This window comes from Struthio camelus, chromosome 3 (assembly GCF_040807025.1).
Source record: "Struthio camelus isolate bStrCam1 chromosome 3, bStrCam1.hap1, whole genome shotgun sequence".
NCBI classification, from domain to species: domain Eukaryota; kingdom Metazoa; phylum Chordata; class Aves; order Struthioniformes; family Struthionidae; genus Struthio; species Struthio camelus.
The window spans coordinates 41,500,050-41,517,944 of record NC_090944.1 but is presented as its reverse complement, the minus strand read 5'-3'; positions in this window follow the sequence as shown (position 1 = coordinate 41,517,944).

Genomic DNA, 17,895 nt, shown 5'->3' with positions numbered 1-17,895 from the left:
TACTTCAGCCTTTAATTCAAATATTTATTCCCTTTACAAAAGAGTTACTTGAACTACTGCTGTGCAAATGGAAACAATCTCTGTACTGCTTAAAATAGACAGGGGTCATTTGAACTATAACAGTTTGTACACCAAAGTCTGTCCTTAGTAAAGGCTGCAAATTCATTGTCAGCCCTTTTAGTAGCCAGTACAGAATATATGCTGTCAACATGAATTTTGAAAAGAACAGGTACCCTTCAGGAAATATAGCTTATTTATTAGACAAAATACATGCAAAATCCAAGATCTAAAACCTGTTCCACAAATTATATCATGTTAATTACCTAAAACTTTCTTTCTGTGGTGGTTTTCACCGCTCTCAAAAATCCTTTGATTGTACTGAATAGCTGTGCAAAATCCTGAGTCATTTCAGTCTGGAAAGATCTTTACCCAGTGGATTAAGGTAGTGTTAGCGGTGTGAAGTGTCTGAAAACTACATTAAATCTGAGAGCCATCAAATGATATTAGATCTATTCCTTTTGCGTTGGACTCATCTTCTACACTGCAACACCTCTGTATTTTCGTATGTATATATTATGAAATAGGCATTTTTCAGAGTCTTTTGGTGTAGCAAAGGGAGTTATCATTAGGTAAGTAGATGCTTGGAGTCGGACAAAATTCAAGCACTTTTAGGTGGAAACTAAGTCTTACGTGCTTGCATGACACCCAGCAAAATGCAGCCTAATCTGACTGAAGATTCTAGTTTCTGTGGCAAGCTAAAAAAATACACATTTCATCTTTGTTAAAAAATTTCCCTTTAAAAATATCTGTCAAGTTCTTTTTCACCTGGACTACAGACCAGCAATAGTATTTTGGATCAGTGAGCTAGTATGTATTTTATGCATACTAATTTTGAAGTCTAATCATAGGCATGTTGGGGTCATAAATGAAAGAATGCAAAGTATGAACCTTCTTATGAATCCTACTGTTTTGTGTGTAGCGCAGGCCAATTGCTTCACAAATCCAAAGTGAAGAAAACACTGTATGTGTTCAACTAGACCTGATAGTAGCATACAATTTTCTATTAGAAAAATTTTCCACTAAAACAATGGTAAAGTACTTCTGTTACATCTTATGATAGTGAACAAGTCCAAGAGCACTAGACAGAGAGAGAGAGAGAAACTGTGGGTGGGTACATATACACATATACATATACATATATATTTTATATATATGTGTGTGTGTGTGTGTGTGTACGTGTGTGTGTGTGTACAGTGGCACCTACCTTCCAGAGGTTTCTCTTCCATTGGCTTAGATACTCTGAACACAGTGACAGAAAAGAAACAAGAAAAGAAGTTGTTTAAAAATGAACCCTATAAAATAAAGAAATCACAGAAATTTAAGTTTGGAAATGCCTCAGAATGGGGATGAACCTGTTGAGAACAAGATTAAGCATATCTAGACAAACCCTGACAGATATTTGGGTAACCTATTTCTAAAATCTTTCTATAGAAATTTGAAAGAAAAAGCAACATAGTAGAGTTTCTAACGCTTTAGAACTATCCTTCCGATAGAAGCATTTCTTGAATATATATTTTGATGAAAAGTAAACTGTTATATTCTTATCCAACAGATAGCTCTTCCTCTTCCCTTTGCAGCAACCTTTTACAGACTGGAAGAGTTAATGTGCTCCCTTTAAGAGTGTTTATATATACAAACACTCACATATATATATGTATATATCTAATTAACTCAGGTCTGTTGGATATAAATTTTTAAGTGCCTAGTGAAGTATTCTCCCAAAGAAATTATTGAAGTTCCCTTTCCAATCAGTAGAGTGAAGAAGGAGACTCTGAACGTCTCCAGAGTAGATCCTGTCTACATGACAAACCAGAGGTCTTCCCTGGCACTAAACTCTTTCCCTAGATTACACGGAGAACGTATCCACAGTTAAAGAGGATTTTTCACTAAACATCTACCATTAAAATGCAAGTCAGACTCCTAAATGAGAATGACTGTTTCCTCCAACTCCCTATTTCTTTTACTGTCTCTTATAGGTCATATTTTCTAAAATGTTTATATTTATTGTTGTCCTCTGGCTTCTTCCTAAAAGCGTGCTGTTCCACCGTAGCCCAGCTGACCCACTGTTCACAGCAAGTAGCGCAGATCAGTTACCTTCTGTGCTTTACATATGACACTTACTTAATACATCACAGAATAAGCTTTGCTTTTACAACAGCAGCATCATATTGCCAAACTGAACCGAGTTTCTAGGCCACAGTGATTTCTTTACCCTTTTCTGTGGTGTCCCAGCCTACCAAACCTCAGGACGGGGAAGGTGGCAAAGCTCTTATTCTGATACTGGGATCTATGGGTTGGATGAGACACTGTGGGGAAGGAGTGACATTGAGATGACAATATGAAATCAAAGCTAACTAGAAGTCTGACTATTCATTTCACTGAAAATAGAAGTAGATTTTATGTTGGAGGAAGATTGCATGTCTCATGCAGTGCTTAGCTTTATATTCCCTTTGAGTTGTATCTTTATGCATATTTGCATGAAACTACTTAGGGAGTTTTATTACTATATTGAATAACAGAATCCAGAGCTGGTGGGAACTGAAAGATGTATCTAGTCCCAAGGCATAATCAATTATATCTATGTAATTCCTGACAGATATTTGTAAGACTGACTCTTAAAGAGGCACGCAGTGAAACCTCCACGGTCCACACTAAGGACATTTATTTCAGTGCTTTCACTATTCCTGGCAAAAATAATCTAATAACAATATTCTGTGTGAAATTTAAGCCCATTTTATATTTTTCCTTCTCCCATGAACCCAGAGAACAGATTATTATCTTCCTATTTTCAAGTGTTTTACATAATTGAAGAATTACCGTGTCTCCCCAGAAGTTTTACCTTTTTTATAGTAACACATTGTTGATTCACATTCAACCGGAGCACCATCATCCATTCTTCATGCTACACTTTAGATAAGAACTATCATCTGAAGAGAGCACTACTTTGAATTTGTCCCTGAACTGCATCCTAATTTTCTCAAACTGTTTCTCCGCCTCAGTATTAAACCTCTCTTGGGTGTATTTCTGTCCTCCTAGCTTTGAGTTGTCTGTAAACATAAAATACATGCAATTAATACTCAGAAATGTAGCTTATGGTTATTACATATCTGCAAGCCATTGCATACATGAGATTTTCTGCATGGTGTCTGGGATGGACAAAAGGAGGCAGAAACAGAAGAACAGTTTGAGATCACTATGATACAGGAGTAGTTACACCAAGCACATTTATTCATAAATGAAAATTATTGGAGAAGTGTTTCATGTAAGCAACACTATCCTTAAGCAATTTTAATTTATGTATCTTACATTAACAGAACACAGCAGAAATCCACACCTCCCCAACTTTAGTGCCAGACACATCCATATGCAAGTCTATCCTTCTCTTAGCTATGTTCTTAAATCTCTTCTGTAGAGGTGCTTTAGGAATATTAGACATTTTGTGCTTTACTGATGCTTAAATTTAATGATTGAACTACAGATATAATTTCCAAATAAAATCCAGCTATCTATCAATTTCTGTTACCTTAATCAAATTTTGAGGTACGTGTTTAAAGGTACTCTGATAAATCATTAAGGCCTGCTCTGTGTCTTCCCCAAAACAATGCCTATCACACGCAGCGCAGAGGCTACTATTCATCTCTTCCACCATACACACGCGTGTACTCAGCTGTCTGAAAATGTGCTGTTTAGTTCTCAAACACTGTTTTTAGTTTGCACTTACCCTTTACAAGTCTTTATATAATCATCCCAGAATGCTTTTACTTTTCATTTTGTGAGATAACCATGGAGACCTGAAAAGGCTGACATTTCTCGGCAAGGAGGAGTAAGGCACTGCTGCAGAATCTCTGTAGAGAAAGTAATCCAAAACTAATCCTGTTTATTTCGGCAATAGTTGTTCTATAGCCCAACCAGCCAACATTGTTCAGAATTTTTAGTAGATTTTTTTTTCTTAATCTGGAAGCAGTTCTAAGAGAAAAATAGAAAAAGAATATTTAATTGTTGTGAACAGTTAGCAACGTGATCAGCTATGTCAGAAAACAGTGTAACAGTAGCTTCATGTGTTGTTCCCAGGCATGTTAAGTAAGTTAATTTTAGCAATCCTTATGTATTCTCAGAACATGTGTTCATTCTTTACAAAACTGCGGGATATCTTAGTAGAGGAATTTTATGTAAATTATTTACGATTAATACTGTGGCTTGGTTTGGCTTATGTTCACTCTCAGTGAAAGAACTTTAAACTTCTTAAGTGGAAGCAAGATTTGAAATATTAAAGGGGAATATTTATATATACATTCTCTATCTGTGGGCTTCAGACATGAGATAAAAGGTTTCTGTTGTTGATTATTTCAGCTCTCTTGGTACTACTGCAGAGCATTCACTGCTGAGTTTGAAGCTACAGCTCAGGGATTTCAAACTAACAGAGAAATGCTCCAAACTAGCAGTCTCCTTTTGATTGTCAAAAAGAAGTCTGTGAGCTTGCAACAGCAGTATTCTTATGGTACAAGAAAGATCAAATGTAATGAATTACATTTGTCACTCACTGCAGAAACAATTACATTGCTCCATTAAATAACAGCAATTTGTATCAGGTAATGATTTCAGGAGTCCATACCTGAGCCCTAGCTGTATTATGCATCACTGAAAGTTTTGCACTAGGTAAGGGAGACGTTAATGGACAGCATGGCTGCCGTTATATTCGAAACTGGCCAGCTTCTCACGCTCCTTTTCAACAGATGCGCTCAGATACAAAACAAGTCATGCTGCCCAGCCAGTTTTGTTATCTTTAAATAAGAGTACGTTTAAAATGAAAATTAATTCAGTAGCTACTCAAGTAATTTCCATTACCCAGTTTAATGCTCCCCATTATAGACAACTCTTCTTTATGGAACCATACAGTGACAGATTGGTTCTGCCTTGTTATCGGGTATCTAGCAAGTGAGCCTCATCAAACAGCTCTGGAGACTATGAATGATGTTCTTGTTCCCCTGGATACACCCTTGTGTCCTTTGCGATTTCACTTTCCTTTGCCTTTCAAAAGGAATTACTAAAGAGTAGAATTCAAACTTATCCACCAGATTCAGGTTGTCCTTTGTCCTCCGTGAACACGTTTACTCTTTGTTACAGCTACTGTAATAAAGTAATTTTGTCATCTAAACTCTTGCACTGTAAGACAATGCCCAGTGTACAATACTTTTAGTTGTCTTTTATCTTTTCGTAGTAGCTCCTTTTTTTTCGTCCTTGAAATTCTGGAAATTCCGCCCCTACATGATAACCAAATATTCTATATCTTGCTATTTTCTTAGTATGCAATGAAGGTTGACCAAAGCAATTCTTTGTTCTGTAGCTGCCTTCTCTGTACCCTATCCTATTTCTGCATTTTGCCTATAAATTTGTATTTTCATGTTAAAAGAAAGTAGGAAAAAAAAAAAAAGAAAAAAGGGAAATCCGTGGATCTCTACTTACTATATCAACATGCTCCTAAACTCAGTAGATAATTTTTAAAATCCTAGAAAATCAATTCAACTAAGTGAATTCCTGAGGTCTGCAAATTCTGAATAAAGCAATATATAATCTGAAGTGTGGTATTTTCAAAGCTATAATAAGAGTGATGGTACATTAGGAAAGAGGCTCTTGACCAGTACAAGAGTATAACAATTTATCAAGCTGTTTGATCAGAAACATTGTATTCTAAAATCCATCTCTGAATACAATTTTAAATGAAGATGGCCTCAGGGTGTCTGCGTCAGTCAGCAGCTCAAGGCCTTGCAGATATGAGAGTCGTTACAATTATTATTCAACCAGAAAGCACACAAAATGAAGGCAAACTCTTTGAGAACATTAGTCCAAACGAGTTTTACTGATTGTCCTAAACATGTAGGGGATGCTCAGTCAATTAAGTTACAAGAGAAAAAAAGTTTAAATCCAAGTATACTACAAACAGCAACCATTCAGCAGCCACTTGAATGCAAGCTGAACTTGAGATTCAGACATATATTCTAATGTGTTCTGAAAAATATTCTGCTGTGGATTGACAATATATTGCTGACTTTAAAATTATGGTAGCAAATAATAAGGCAACCAGGTTATGACACTGTTTCCCGTAACTTCCTCATAGACAACCTGATGAAGTACGGGCTGGATAAGTGGTCAGTAAGGCGGCCTGAAAACTGACTGAGCTGCTGGGCTCAAAGAGTTCTGATCAGCGGCATGAAATCCAGCTGGAGACCAGTCGCTAGAAGGGTACCCAAGGGTCAATACTGAGGCCAATACTGTTTAACATCTTCATGACGGTCTGGGCAATGGGACTGAACGGACTCTCAGCAGCTCTGCAGATGATATGAAACTAGGAGGATCGGCCGATACTCCAGAGGATTGTGCTGCCACTCAGAAGGACTTCGACAGGCTGGAGAACCGGGCAGAGAGGAACCTCATGAAATTCAACAAAGGGCAACACCAAGTCCTGGCCTTGGGGAGGAACAAGCCTGGGCACAGTTGAGGGCTGGGGAATGACCAGCTAAAGAGCAGCTCTGCAGAAAAGGCCTTGGGGCTTCTGATGGACAAGAAGTTGACCATGAGCCAATAATGGGCCCTCGTGGCCAAGAAGGCCAATGGTTTCTTGGGCTGCATTAGGCAGAGCGTTGCCAGCAGGTCGAGGATGGTGATCTTTCCCCTCTGCTCAGCACTGGTGAGGCCACATCTGGAGTGCTGGGTTCACAGGACAGTTGTACTGTGGATTTTACTTCCAGGTCCACTGAAATAAAAACGAAATAATTAAACATTTCAGTGGTGGAAAACTGATACATGATTCATATCACACCCGTTGCTTCATACGTCTGTGTAACATAAATAACACGTATGCCTTTCCGGTAAGATTTCCAAGGTGATGAAATATCTTCCTTGGCTTGATATAGACTAATTTAGCAAAAGATAACATCAATATCTTTATGAAGGAAACACCAGGATAGCAATGCCAGTTCTCTTCTTTTCAGCATATGCTATATGACCAACGGTCTTACAGACTTTTCCACAGTCCTCTGTACTTCAGCTCATTTTTTCAAGAAGAAAGACACAGGTGCAGAGATGTCTCTTATACTACTTAGCAGTCCAGAGTTTAGCTATCTAGAATAAGTTAGTCATCTAGGTCTCCCTCTGCCATCAACAGAGTGGCAGGTACTTCCAGTGGATGAGTCATCTCGTCTTATTTTAGACACATGTCTTAGGACGGTATGAATCACTCCGAAAATCCCTCTCCCCATGGATTATAGATGAAGCCTAGATTACTAGCTTAGCCTGGACACCTAACTTTTAGGCAGCTAGGACAGCTGCCTGCTATTTAGTGTTCCTGTAACAATTGTGTCAGTTAGGAAGGAGTGTTTCTTCGAATGCAGGAAAGTGTCAACTAAAGGCAATATTGAGACAAGTTCATTTTATACAGGCCACTGAACTATCAGATCATAATAGCATTAAATAGTTATCAGCCTGCCCTGATTCTAACCAGTGATTCTCAGGTGGAAATCCATCTTCCTCCACCAACTTCATGAGCTAATTAGTTCACATTTCTAGACTTTGATAAGGCAAATGCAGGTGGGCAAATATCCTGGCAAACAGCAGTCCTATAAATCAGTGACTGAGCATGTACATTTTTTCTAGCTAGTTCAGCTAGTCTTTCATCACCATTGGTTAACACTGCTTAATGTTTTTATAACCTCTGATTTAAATTCATAAACATGCTTGCAGAAGAATGCATTCGTAGAAATTGTATTCAAAATATGTAATTAGACTTGAAAAAGAATGAAATATTATCGCAGTGGTAAATGTCTATTCGCTTTTTCCCTTCCAACTGGGCTGCATAAGGAAAAAGAAATCTGCTAATTAAATTACAAAATTCTGAAGAGGTCAAACTAGTGTAGCACGATCCAAGCCCTAATTCAAAGAATACAGGAAGCGGTGAAATTTGGATTTGTCATCCTTTGACACAGATTGTAACAATATAGTCAGGACTTTTAGAGAAACGCGCATCTTTTTTATTCTTTCTCTCCCTCTGGGGTCACTTCATTGTGATCTATTTTTATACAGGAAAAAAAGTTTTCATTGTTAAAACAAGTTTGATGCTCCCATATCTCCTATTCAACCAGAAATCATTTCAGAAGGCCTAACAAGTCATCCTTTCAACCTGCTTTGAAGCATTGCTATTGGTTATAGATATCATTCATCCACAATATTGTAACCATAAAAACCTTTATTTTTTAAAAAGTGGAAAAATCATGGAACTTCCAAATGACTCATGAATGAACAGCATATACTGAAAATATTTTCTTTAAAAAATGCAAAAGATAGATAGAAAAGAAGCAAAACAACCAGAAAGATCATAAATCTAACTACATACCTCAAAAATCATAGGGGTACTAATGTCCAGATATGAACCATCTTCAAATTCTACCTTTAGATAGAAGGTTTTGAAAACAGTAGAGTTTGTCTAAGGAACGCATAGATACCTACCAAATATGATGTAACTGATACTGATCAGATAAGAATATGTTATATTCTTGGAACTGCCTTCAACATGAAGTACTAACTCCGAGTTGCCAATTTCCTCATGCAACTCACTCAAAAAGCCCAAATGACAATGGGATTTTTGTATTTTCCACCATAAGTTATTCAATTGTTGCTCGTTTGAAAGGTGAAATGAATTTGTTGCTGAAGAAGGAAACTCCAAGGAGGAGGGAAAGGAAGTGAGAGAAAGGTGAAAAAGATTGAAGACAGAAGAGAAAAAAGGTCAGGAGCAACAGTTGTCCAGGAGCTGCTTATGTCTTACTGATTACAGCTGAAGACAACTTTGCGTTGCCAAGCAAGAAGTCAAAATGTTCAGCTACAAAATATAAATCACATGATATTTAAAAAATGACCACAAAAAAGCCCCAAACACACACACTCCGTCCCCATTAGTAGATACTCCTGTGAGGTCTGTGAGATCTAGAGACTCTCTGATATGCTAGCTTAGATCCATGACACAAGCCTGGACCTGAGCAGCTCCCTGTCCAGCACTGAGTGCATCTCCACTGTACAAAATGTACGGTCGTTCTTCTAGAACACGACATTTTGTGACAGTCTCCTTACTTATCATGGACGCTAGAATCTATCTGACATTCAAAATCAGAGCTGTTTTGTTTGGCTTTGCTTTGGTACATTAATTACAAAGCCTATTTCAGTTCTCTGGGTGAATGTGGTATTTAGAACTAAGTTTTAAGATTTTCATGTTGAAATTTTGCCCTTGAAAAAGCACCATCCTATAATCTCCAGAAATCTGCTTTCACACACATATAAGTGAGTTAAGTTGTTTACTAGATGTGCAAACATTTGAATGAAGAAATACATCTTTTTTTCAAGTGTAGCCAAGCAAAACCCATGGTATAACTTCAACATGTGACTTGTAACGAATCTGTTTCATATTATGGCAATTAATATCCAATTAACAGAGATTATATTATGAAATAATATTCAAATAGGGACATGTCAAAAAGCATCAGCGGCTGCTTACAGCTACATTAAATGAAGAAAAAGGAGAACATTTTCTACTGGAAGAATTGTTTTGATCTGCAACTTACAACTCTATCCAAAACCCGCAAAAAAACTCTCTAATGTAAGTTATCATATTTGCATTTGTTTTTTTTTCTTAACAAATATCCCTGTGCTGATAATTGTGGAACAGTACCTACCTTTTGGTACTTACCAATGCTGTCTTTTCTATACTCAATACCTATCTTATTCAAAATAGTCCTCATTATATTTTTTCATTTGTTTATTCATATATTTTTAGCACTGCAATAGCTTTAGCCTTTTCAGTAAAAGATACTGTAAATCCACTCTCATTCTTTTGTCTTTCCTTAAATATCAATTACTAAATTGCCTGCTTGTGTAACTTTAGAATAATACTTAATCTGGAGTTATTTTTCCATATGGGTTTATCTGGAAATTTGCTAGCAACAGCAACATTGTTGGAACAATTGTAGCAACAAAATCTTCAGGAGGACACCTGGTTTTGCAGGCATCTAGCAGTCCAGTGCGCGTGTGTAAGCTGTATTTTTGCTTATTAGAAGTCAAATGCAGTCTGTTTCAGCATTCTTATAGTTTTGCAGCCAATGGTACCAAAGCAAACAATTTCCTCCACCTGGGATCAGCACGGTGGACACTACAAAATTTTCCGTATTTCTGATCTTAAATTATTCTCCAAAACCTCATAAAATCCTTGCATTCTGTATTGCAGTTCAGGCAGAACATCACTGCTTTCTTTCCCACGTTTGAGAGGAAAGTTATATCCCACTTTTAAACAATTCCATTCGTTTCCCATTCATATCACTGTCGATTTAAATGCGCATTTTGTTCTCAGAATCCTTCCACGGCTTGCTCCAAAATTTCCCACAAACCTTATCACCTGCTACACTGCATTTACAACATCATCTTTGAGCTGTCTGACCTCAAGCCTCTCTTATAATAGCTCTAGACATAAGAGACAGGCACCAATTAGTTACCTCATTTATCATTCTCATTTTAAAATACACCTCTCCTCTTCCCTGCTTGATTCGTTTTTCCTGCCACCAGCCTTACGATTGACTCCTTTAATTTATACATCAGAATTTTCTATCAGTATGCTATTCATGGCCTGGCTTGTGTGGTATTATACCACTCTGTGTATTTTAGGGTCAACATTTAAAAAAAAACACATCCTTTAGTCAGACTTTTAGATTGATATGCAACGACACTGGAAACTGGTTTATGTCTTTATTTACTTCATTAGAATTGAGAGCCTGGCTCGGAGATAGAAGAGAAATAAAAGGCCATGTTTTTAAAATGAACACCTTACTTCTTGATGTTTCCTCCTTAGCTATTTTTCCACATTAACCTCTACAAACACAATGATGTCTTACTTGTGAGTTTCGCTAGGTTCATTTCTGACTGCTAGAGTAGTAGTACAGATATTCTATTAATTTATACTTAGGCAGAAGTTAAGAGATACAGCTATAATTCTTTGTTATTAGAAAACAAACAAACAAACAGATGCTTGCTCAAAACCAGCCTGGCAGCAGCAAAGTGGCATAGAGGGAAATGAACTTTTCTGAAGAAATAAATTGAAGAAAAACTCTGGAGAATCACCTTTCTAAACATGTCTTTGAATCTGATTGTATATACTTTGCTTATACTTTTTCTAAGCATTTCTTAACCTTAATTACTACATTGGGACATACTTTTTATTGCGTACATAAATCACTTCCATCAAGCAACCTCATCACTTAAATTTCTGTGGCTCTGCTACTGTTCTATCCCGGCTTTGTACTTCATTACATACGAAAACAATTCTAACACAATCCAAACATTTGAACTAAGCAAGAATATCATGCGCTTATTTTCCTTTCTAATGGAAACACAAGGCCATTACAACCCTCCTGGTAACAGAGTAACTTCTATATATAAACATAACCTGCAATGTAATGTACTTATGCCTAGCAAACTTCTAAAGCTTAATTTTTCCCTGCTTACCTTTCCGCAAAATGAAATCAGCTCCACAGGGTCAACAGCAGGTAATGATGATGGCCGTCTTAGTTAAAGCCCATGGAGCTGCATTTACTAAGTTTCTTTGAAGTTTCTTTTTCTTATAAACTCACTGGACAAGTCTCATATGGGAAAGTTACCTTCCAAATTGTTTTGCTGGCTCATGATCCCAGAAAGAAAAGTGCTCAGACTCCATAATGTATCACTTAAAATACCATTTTTAGAGCTAACGCTGTAAGGAAAAAGCGGATTGGTATAGATACTCTTGCCTCCCTTCAGCTGCTGGGAACCCCCAGCTGTGCAGCATCGAACAGGCCTCGAGTCAGGGCGCAGCATGCTGTGCAGATCCCGTCTGCTGAAAGTTTACCCCATTTTGGTCTTCTGAGCTCCTATAGGATTTTCTCAAATGACACCGGTTCTAGTCATCATTTCTACTGTCAGTCAGAAAGGATGTTCCCATGAGAACTTGTTGCTGTACTTTTAGGTAGAGGCTAGGACAGGCACGTGGGGTAATTGCTGGTGTCGAGCGGGAGCTGCCTACAGGCGCCTCCGTTACATGTAGCTACTGAAATTTATCCTGTGGTCAAGAGATTTGTGCAGCATAAAAGAGGCCTGAAGGCCAAGGTGTCTGTGCATCACAGTGCGTTACAGCACGGGGCCTGCGCCTAACGCCGTGTTACTGCTATATGGGTCACTAGCTCCTTGATGTATAATTTTCTTCCAGCTAGGATCACTACACCCTTTCAAATCGTAAGAGGGAATCTTAGCTCCAATACAGGAGTCCAGGGGTTCTTCACTTGGTAGCTTGGCTAAGCCTTTAAGTTACTCAGAATGAATTACTTCAATTCCACGACAACGTGCCCCAACTTACAGTTTCATTTTATTCCCATTTCATCCCTCAAGTACTACGATACCCAGCGTGTATCTGCCATACTGATGCCCTTTCGTTTTTAGCGTTCTGCGTTATACTGCATTTAGGGTCACTACACATCTGCGCAGTTGTGTGACAAGAAGTTCTGCAGAAAGAAACAACTTCAATAGATTTTCATCTGCCATTCTATTATTTTTCTTTCTCCTGCAAGTGAGAGATAGAAGAAGCTTCTGTGAATTATTTTGAACTTTGAAAGAACAGTGCTATCTTTTCTACCCTTGCTGTTCTATATATCTACAAAGCCTTTAAACTTTGGACTTCATCCTAAAATCCCTATTGTGGAAACTGTCTATAGCCCGTTACTCCTATGGCCCTCAGTAAGACTGGATACATGACAAAATACTTAGATTGAGCCTTGTGAACTGCTGAAGTATATTGTAAGATTACCCAAAAGTTCTGTGATGTTCTTAAATTTGAGGTCTTATCTCATGTAATACTTAAGTAAACAGATTCTATCATATTTTAAAAGCTAAAGATGATTTTGCCTAAAACATGGACTAAGCTAAGTTACAAGCTCTCTTTTAATTACAGAGTTTAGCATGTTAACTGTACGTCATTAAGAATAGAGAGAACTACACTTTTTTCCCAATTTAATCAAAATTTAAAGATGAAATCAATATGAGAGTCAAGTAGGAGAAATACATTCCAAATCTTAGGTTTTTGTGATCACCATGGAGTTTACAAGTGTTTTATGCTTGGGAGCAGGGTCGGACCAAAATAAATACTAGTTTTGCCAGCTCTGAGGGTGCTGTCTTCTCCAAACCAACTGAGTCACAAATTCCTTGGACTTGTTGAGGAGACGTATGAACTTTTGTCAGATGTACAAATAGGTTTTTTTAAGATGTTGCTCATATGTACTACACAGATTAACCAAACAAGAATGACCAAACAGGTTTCACAGAGGGAATGCAAAGCTTGAATAAACAGTAAGAGAATTGAAAAGAACTTTTAAAAAAATTGAACTCGATCCTGCCTAATTTGAAGTTAAAGGGATTAGAATGGAGCAGACTGGAGTTTATAGAGTTTCTAGACTGTGAGAGGGATTTCAAAAGCATAGAAGTGAAAGATGAATATATTTTTTCAGAAGTGCAATGACAAGAATGCAACAGTTTCAGGGCTCTCATATTGCAAAAGCAACAGCAAGAAAAAGGAAGGAAAATGAAGAGTTTTAGTTTAGGTTTCTGCCAGTAATCAGTTTTACAGTTTGACTGCCTTGTGTTTAGGACACTGGCCTAGAGTGCGCCCTTCAGCAGAGCAGGAAGTTTAATTGAGACCTTCCATTTCTTGTACATACACATCACACACAGATAGGAACCACCAGGATCATTCTTAAAGTTTAGCTCTGAAAACTATTCAAACACACTCTGTGCCTGATTCAAACCTAGGATGTGAATGGAGATTTCATGACTACTGCTAACTGTACTGTATGCTGCTGTGCCCTCTCCCCAGCACACCGCATTCTCCAAGAGCTGACTGCTTCCGTCTTTCCTTTAGCACTGTTCCGTTGCATATAAAATACTTCCATACTGTGAGCAATAGCATGCTATAACTTCCTGTTTTGGGTAATCTATTACATGACAGACACTTGAGTTCTAGTTCTTATTCCAGACATTAAAAACAGTATTGATATGAGAGAGAGAGAGAGAGTGCTGTGCCCCTGAATACTCACTGTGCCAGTTTTACTTATTATGGAAATTTACAGATATTCTGGGTTAAAATTTCCTCAGAGGAGGTAAAAGAACCCGTCTCTATTTTACTTCTAGGTAGAAGGGGAGAAATCATCACTGCCATTTGTGATTCTAGCCCATTGCCCTAAGAAGATATTTCCATCTAATCTATTCAGCATACAAATTAATAAATCTAGGTTCATCAGAAATGTATTGGAGTGAATACTATACCAACTGCTGCACATTTCACTACTGATTCTCTTTATCTGAAAGAAAATTTAAGAAATATTGTAATTTACATGTAAAAAGTAGACCTATTCTCAGAGGAACTGGATTTCCCATCTTTTATAAACAGTAGCATGGCACATGGTATGAAGTGGTTTATAGACTTAATCAAACGATGCATGCAAACAAAGGTTTTCAACACGCATACGCTTTTGCAGAGCATGACGTGAGCATCTTAATGCTGCAGTGTTCTTGGTAACGACTGTTCTGTCTATACGTAAAAACTGAGTTTCAAGGTTGCAGACTTTTTGAATTAGTACTGTCTTTCTGCATGTTTATGACACTTACCCAAGAAGCCTGAGGCTTGATCATCTCCGTATGCCCTGAGAATTCAAGTAATAATAAAATATAGAACACTACTTTCTGTTCTACATTATTTTATCAAGATTTTTGTATAGTTTATAGATAACAGACAATCCATACATAAACGTTTCCTCAGAAGAAGACTGACTATGTGTACATTGTAAGAGTTACTTTTACAATATATTTTTTCTACAATTAAAACTTCAGTGAGATTCTAGGGGAATTCTTACTCTAGACAGGAAGGCATGTCCTTACTTATATGGGTTCTGTGGGAAAATAGAAGGCATAATTATAGCGATATTTCAGTCATCTGAGATGTAGGGTAGACACTATGGTATTTAGCTGTTCTCACACACACACATCCTTTAGTTATATGCGGTAAGATGATTTACTCCCCCAGCTTCAGGCCTCTAGCCCTTACTTACTGTAACACATTCCCACCTCTTTCAAGTGTATCACACTCAGCTTACAAGCGAGAAAGCTTATCTCCACAAAGCTGCACATGCAAAAGAACTAATTTATTCTGTGCATTTTTAAAGTTGCTTCTATGGCAATTACAATATGCAAAGCTCTCATAAAAAAACTAGCACGAGTGAAGTCAATAGGCTTCTACAGAAATTTCTTTTGAATGTTTTTATACAGTTTTAGGAGAGATCCCTGTTATAAAATTGAACAGATTGATTTTAAAATCCTAAATAATAATTATAAAACTAAAAATAATACTCTCAGGTAAGTTTTGTGGGTTTTCATAGCCTTTATTTGTACAGAATATCATTAAATTCATCTTCAACAACCTCTATGGGACATTTTTATCAGTGTACTTGCTTACTTTGCCTAATTCCACTCTTCAATGTACAGTATTTTTCTAATGCAATCGCAGTTCAAAAGATATGAAAGAAATGTTAATTGAGGTAGATTATGCCGCTATACACCCTGTCTCAGCAAAAAGGTTTAAAAGTGCACTGTCTCCCAGTGAAATAGGCAGAAAGCAGTTCAGTGCTGGCTCATAAGGGGTGATATAATGAAAAATTGCTTTTACTTTATTGGCAACACATGATAAGGTAGACATTATTGGTGGCTCCCTCCAGGCCTCCCTCCTCCAGTACTGGTAATCCCTTTGTTGTTCTGGTGTTAACTTGCAAACCGATTGTGACTTGGGTTGAGGAAAAAATAAACAAATAAATAAAATGGTTTGAACAGAACTGGAAAAGGGCTCAGAGCAGACAAGGACAAACAGACAGACACCGAGCTAAAAACAACATCTCAGCTGAATCTATTGGCTGGCTACAAATCTGTACAGCTGTTTCACAGAAGTTCTGAAAAGAGAAGTGCAATATACCTTAATTTGCATTGGATGGCTGACTCTGTTTTAAAATATACACTTGCAATACTTGTATTACACTTGGTTTTTTATTACTTGTATATACTTGTATTATAGATACGCACTTGTAATAAATGAGAACAGGTAAATGACAGCCTAAGTTTGTATTGACTTGTTTGTTTCTCCTGACAAGGAAAAATCTTGCCTCAGGAGTTCAAATTCTTCTTGGCTGAGCAAGTATAACTGTAACTACATTGATGTAGAAACAGGTTTAGTATTTGTCTATACACAGAACTCAAGTCAACATGATATAACAGTTCTATTAAGTGACACACTTATTTTGGTCCAAATCATGATAATGTTAGACTAACTTCAACTTAAGATACTGTATCAATTTAGTGTTCAGTTATCCATGCACATAATTTAAATATTTCTTCTAAACTACGTTACCTAATTAGTACGAATTTCCTATTTTTACACCACCTCTAAAAGCAAGATATATATTCTACTAAAAAAAAGAGGTGCTCTTAAATAATTCATATATAAAACTTAAATTTGTCTCTTTGTTAATCCTATCAATGACAATGAAAAACCATCCAGTGTAATTCCTTTTAATTAAATCACATTAATTCACTTTAAACTGACATCCAGGATCAAGACAAATCTTAAATCGAGTGACTGCATATTGCCATAAATCCTCGTTCTTTTGCTCTCCGCAGTTGTGTCAACTCAATTCATAGTGTGTCCAGAGCAGATCGCATTTATTGGTCTCCCAGAAATCTAGCCTAGAGCAACAAAAAGGAGGAAAAAGAAGTGAAGAGGCTGGTGAACTAAACGAGAATAGTGAAGGACAGAAAACTGGCTGCTGGCCAAGTAAATCTGCATAAATTTGGGGAAATTCTTGCTTATATGTTTTGCTATAAAGATAAGGAACTTTGGAAATGAATGTTTTTAGAATGAACTTTTAAACTGTATTTTTCAAATATTTTTCTTTCCTGGAAGATTTTTTTTTAGTGGTTCTTTTTATAGCAAACAAGTACTTGTTCTACCAGCTGCCTATTATTAAAAAACCAGCAAGCTTATTTCTTGCTTTTGTTATTCATCTAGGATCTGAAAGGACGTATATAACTTACTTGGCAGCTGGTCTGTTTCAACACGAATTTAAGATTCAGATATGATATGCCTCCTTACAAGTTCCGGTCACCTTCGTGATTATACCCAGTTTCAATTTGCATGAATTCATGCAGTTTGAACTGCAAAAATAAACTATCCCAGCTTGTTTAAAGGCGAGTAGAAGGAAGGGCCGATGGGATGTATCATTTGGTTTTGGTTTGGGGGAGAAGTGGCATTTTTCTAATTTAACTTGTGGAAAAATCAAGCGGTGGCGAGCGATGAGGAAATTAAAGGTGGTGTGATATCTGATATAGAAAGGTACATCACTAAGAAGAAATAAAGTCAGCTATATCATCAGAGAACGACGTGGCAGCTCTGGTGCGTGGCCACGCGCTTAGAAATCTTCGTTTCTACGAGCAGCGGACGTGCAGACGACCATCCCTGCCGGAGGAGACCGCGCGCCTTGGGCGGCCGCTTCCCCGGGTGTCCGTGGAGCAGTCCCTCCGCCCTGGACGCCCGCTCGGAGACGCAGGGCGACAGGCGCACCGCCGCATTCGCCAAGCACGGCCGGCGCGGGGCAAAAAGCGGACTGATGCGGGATCTTCCTCAGCTGACCTCCAAACACAAGTATTTTGCTGGGCCTGCTCAGCCTGGAGAAGGCTCGGGGG